The sequence below is a fragment of the Bison bison genome, unplaced genomic scaffold, assembly GCF_000754665.1.
Source record: "Bison bison bison isolate TAMUID 2011002044 unplaced genomic scaffold, Bison_UMD1.0 scf7180017864372, whole genome shotgun sequence".
NCBI lineage: Eukaryota > Metazoa > Chordata > Mammalia > Artiodactyla > Bovidae > Bison > Bison bison.
This window is the reverse complement of record NW_011494944.1, coordinates 2,801,201-2,806,540: the sequence shown is the minus strand read 5'-3', so window position 1 is coordinate 2,806,540 and position 5,340 is coordinate 2,801,201. Positions and strand designations below refer to the sequence as shown.

Sequence of the window (5,340 nt, the reverse complement as noted above, 5' to 3'; positions counted from 1 at the left end):
TGATCTTCTTTTTCTGAATGTTGAGCTTTAAGCCAACTTTTTCACTCTCCACTTTCACTTTCATCAAGAAGCTTTTTAGTTCCTCTTCACTTTCTGCCATAAGGGTGGTGTCATCTGCATATCTGAGCTTATTGATATTTCTCCCAGCAATCTTGATTCCAGTTTGTGTTTCTTCCAGCCCAGTGTTTCTCATGATGTACTCTGCATATAAGTTAAATAAACAGGGTGACAATATACAGCCTTGACGAACTCCTTTTCCTATTTGGAACCAGTCTGTTGCTCCATGTCCAGTTCTAACTGTTGCTTCCTGACCTGCATACAAATTTCTCAAGAGACAGATCAGGTGGTCTGGTATTCCCATCTCTTTCAGAATTTTCCACAGTTTATTGTGATCCACACAGTCAAAGGTTTGGCATAGTCAATAAAGCAGAAGTAGATGTTTTTCTGGAACTCTCTTGCTTTTTCCATGATCCAGCAGATGTAGGCAATTTGGTCTCTGGTTCCTCTGCCTTTTCTAAAACCAGATTGAACATCTAGAAGTTCACGGTTCACATATTGCTGAAGCCTGGCTTGGAGAATTTTGAGCATTACTTTACTAGCGTGTGAGATGAGTGCAATTGTGCGGTAGTTTGAGCATTCTTTGGCATTGCCTTTCTTTGGGATTGGAATGAAAACGGACCTTTTCCAGTCCTGTGGCCACTGCTGAGTTTTCCAAATTTGCTGGCATATTGGGTGCAGCACTTCCTGCTCTATAAAATAGATCATGAAAGACCGTGAAGACATCAATATATTGAAGGCACAGATTATTAGTGTTTGGAGTACTATATGACTTTGGTGAATTTAAATTTTCAGAGTATTAATATGTATTGAGGATTTCGCATATCAAGAGTGTCCCTGCCCCCAGTATGTACCAGCCAATTCATCAGGATAGAGATAGCAGTTGATAGTCATGATGCAATTGGAAAATGGTAACATTGCTTAGCAGTAACTAGTATAGAAAAGGCTTATCAGCATTTGTTACCCACATTGGGAGACTCATGGCAATAGCAAGCCTGGTCTCATTTGCCTTGGCAGCCAGGGAAGAATGTGATAAGCTGCTCCTGCTGCTAAGTCCCTTCAATCATGTCCGACTCTATGCGACCCCATAGACGGAAGCCCACCAGGCTCCCCTGTCCCTGGGATTCTCCAGGCAAGAACACTGGAGTGGGTTGCCATTTCCTTCTCCAATGCATGAAAGTGAAAAGTGAAAGTGAAGTCATTCAGTCGTGTCCGACTCTTAGTGACCCCATGGACGGCAGCCTACCAGGCTCCTCCATCCATGGGTTTTTCCAGGCAAGAGTACTGGAGTAGGGTGCCATCGCCTTCTCTCAACGGAGCCTAGTTACCTTCAAAAGAACTACATCTTGCACTGAAGGGTAAAATTACTCAATTGTGTATATAAGTAAAGCATTTTCTCGGGAGTCCCAGAAATCAGTGGGTGACTTTTGGGAATCCATGAGAGAGACTCATAGATATATGAATTATTACTACTTAAGATACTATTTTTGTCTCTAGGCTTGTATAATTTTTGTTTCCTCTGGCTTTGTTTTTTAGTAGAAATATATTACATCTTAGTTTTAGATTTGTACAACAGCAGAATAGGCAGATAGTTTAAGAAATTATCTGATTCAGCCCCATGACACACCCTCTTTGGTGTATTCATATTCTTTAAACATGGAGGTGCATATATATTAGAAAGAATATACTATAAAAATCTGATAGTACAGAATAGAACAGAGGGTAACATTTGAAGGTCATGGTCCTTAAATGGGTATTTTATCCAGGCTAACCAATCTCAAGAGGAACAGTAGAAGGTCATAAAAAATAATGACCAATCAGGAGGCAAGAAGAAAGATAAATTAGAAGCATGGAATTAACAGATAAACACCACTGTACATAAAATAGATAAACAACAAGGATTTACTGTATAGCATAGGGACTATATTTGGTATCTTATAATAATCTATAATGAATTTAGAAACTATCATTTAGAAAAATTATATATATATAATTGTAACCCAAAATTAACAATGCTGCAAGTCAACTATGTGCTGTGCTGTGCTTAGCTGTGTCTGATTCTGCGACATCCTGGACTGTAGCCTGCCAGGCTCCTCTGTCCATGGAATTTTCCAGACAAAAATACTGGAGTAGGTTCCATTTCCTACTCCAGGGTAGGAAGTAGGGATCGCCCCAAGCCAGCATCTCTTGCATCTCCTTCATTAGCAGGAAGATTCCTTACCCCTGAGCTACCTGTCAGTCGGTTCAGTTGCTCATTCGTATCCTACTCTTTGCAACTCTATGGACTGTGGCATGCCAGGCTTCCTTGTCCACCACCATCTCCTGGAGCTTGCTCAAACTCATGTCCATTGAGTCAGTGATGCCATCCAACCACTTCATCCTTTATCGTCCCCTTCTCCTCCTGCCTTCAATCTTTCCCAGCATCAGGGTCTTTTTCAATGAGTCGTTTCTTCACATCAGGTGGCCAAAGTACTCGAGCTTCAGCTTCAGCGTCAGTCCTTCCAATGAATATTCAGGACTGATTTCCTTTAGGGTTGACTGGTTTGATCTCCCTGAAGTCCAAGGGACTCTCAAGAGTCTTCTTCGACACCACAGTTCAGCGCTACAGTTCAACACTACAGTTCAATTCTTCAGCGCTCTGTTTTCTCTGTAGTGCAATTCTCACATCCGTACATAACTACTGGAAAAACCATAGCTTTGACTAGAAAGACCTTTTTCAGCAAAGTAATGTCTCTGATTTTTAATATGCTGTTTAGTTGGTCATAGATTTTCTTCCAAGGAGCAAGCATCTTTTAATTTCATGGCTGAAGTCACCATCTGCAGTGATTTTGGAGCCCAGAAAACAAAGTCTGTCTCCTATATTATTTTGAGATAGGAACATTTCTTTCCTTCTCAGAGGAAGAAATCACTCTGAAACATGAACATGTTAGCTTTATATTCCAAGACTCACTGAATTTCCTAATAACTTCAGCTCTTGTAGATGGTCATTCTTGTCTGGTCCTTCCATCTATCCCTGCCTACTCCCATACCTGTACCATCTTTTATATGCAAACACACTGGGGGTGAATACAGTTTCTTCCCTTCATAGAAGAATCTCCTTCACTCTCTCTTCTACTTGTGTGCAAGACATTCTATCTAAAACTACAATCAGCAAATGACTTAAGTCATCTGTTTACCCTGGACAAGTTCTTTAAATTCCTTTTAATGCTATCCAGAATTGTATATACATTTAAGTATTTCAACCTTTCTGGCTTGTATTCAGCTTTTTGCTTACTATAGAAAACAGATTTTTTATTTCCATGTATTTTCTATATTATATTATTATAACTCAGTTTGTAAGGGCATGTTTTTCTCTGGATTTTATGTTTATAACTATTTAGAATTTTATTCCTATTTTTCAGAGATTTACCCATATCCTATAATTCACTATGGTCACAGATTCAATCTTTATTCAATATATATACAACCAAAAGACCTTGTTTCAGCAATATTCTGCAAAGCCTTTGTAACAAATATACATATTGTTCAAATGATCATGATTAGTTTTGTTTTGGATCCTTGAAATTTGACACTAAGAAAGCTCTTTGCAGGTGTCTATATTAAAATTCAATTTTCCTTCTATTGTGAAAATATTTTTCCTTTGAAATAAATATTTATTTTTTTCCATTATCACTCCAATCTTAAATAAATTTGATGGATTAGATATTAAATACTGAATTTTTCTTTTTTCCCATTTCTTTACAAAAGAAATTATGTCTTTGCTCATTTTCAGAGATGACTTCAACATGGTTTCCCCATGGTAACTATTTTGTGTAGAAATATCTCTTGGCAAATACCATGCAATTATGTTATCAACTAAATAGCTTGTCAGTACTGCAAGCAAACAGACCGATAGCAGAAAATTTGCAAGCTTGGGAAAGATTTACATTTGTAGGGAAATGAGAAATATACTTCACTCTTCCCTTCAAAACAAACAAGTATGATACTTCTATAGGTCCCAATGGTATACAATACAGTTTTACAATTCTCTTTGTGATAATCTTATCCTGAGTGATTAGGTGAAAAGAAAGCACATGTCAGTCTGAATTTGGAGAAATATTCAATAAACTTGATCATGTTTAAATAACCTTGAATAAGAAAACAAAGTGTCACTGAAAAATGTCTAGAATTAAATATTGTTTTGTTTTCAATGTACAATTATCCAGAAGGAACTCTGTATAAGTAAGGAAATGTTGACCAATGAAATTGTTTGACTTCTCTAAATTAGAGAGCAACTGAGGCAATAAAAATTAGATCATTACTCTTCTGTTTCTGAAGAAAGAAGAGCCCATTAATGAGCAACAATTCCCACCTTCTGATTTTGACTTCTGGAGTGAATTCCATGTATTAAAATAAAGGGGTGGTCAGAGAATGTGGAAGACATTTTAAGAGATGTGAGTCCCCAATAGAGAATGAGGCTTATTGAGTGCACATCCTGCTTGTTCAGATGATAGTTTAGGACTCATTTTGATACCAAAGACTTCTATCAAAAAAAAAAAAAAAATGCAAGTGAATATATCTAAGCTGAAATTACAGCAACCAAGCTAGAGTTTATGATGGATTATAACTCTCCATTATCAACCACATCTAACTTGAGAGAGAAGGCACCAGAGAAAATAAGTGAATATCATAATTTCAAACATGTACATTTTTCCCCTGACCAAAAAAAAGATACACAACATGTTTATAAAAGCACTTTTTTATGTCATCAAAGATATAAAGGTCATTTGAAGTCATTTTTAAACACTAACACCTTTAGTAAAGCAATTTGAGGATCATTTGTGTGTATATTTGTAACTGAAGTACATTTTTCAACGTCTGATACTCACACAACCTGTGTAAGAATCATCTATGTACGTTTCAAATATACTGATGCCTCAGATGCTCTTCTGAGAAAGGTGTTCTTCTGGGAAGGAGCAGAGGGATGTGAAATTTTACTATTTAGTTCAGATGACCTCTATATACACTAATATTTGAGAAATAATAAATCTTTCCTCATGTCTTATTTTATTTTATTATTTTTTTTGTCTTTCTTTTTTTTCAATTTTATTTTATTTTTAAACTTTACATAATTGTATTAGTTTTGCCAAATATCAAAATGAATCCATCACAGGTATACATGTGCTCCCCATCCTGAACCCTCCTCCCTCCTCCCTCCCCACACCATCCCTCTGGGTCGTCCCAGTGCACCAGCCCCAAGCATCCAGTATTGTGCATTGAACCTGGACTGGCATCTCGTTTCAT

The 5,340-nt window shown here is 37.1% G+C and overlaps 1 protein-coding gene across 3 annotated transcripts in view; it reads right to left on the bottom strand.

The window, feature by feature from the left end:
• Positions 1 to 5,340, bottom strand: part of PCDH15 (protocadherin-related 15) — a 1,053,047-nt gene that overhangs the window by 234,413 nt on the left and 813,294 nt on the right. The window lies entirely within an intron of this gene.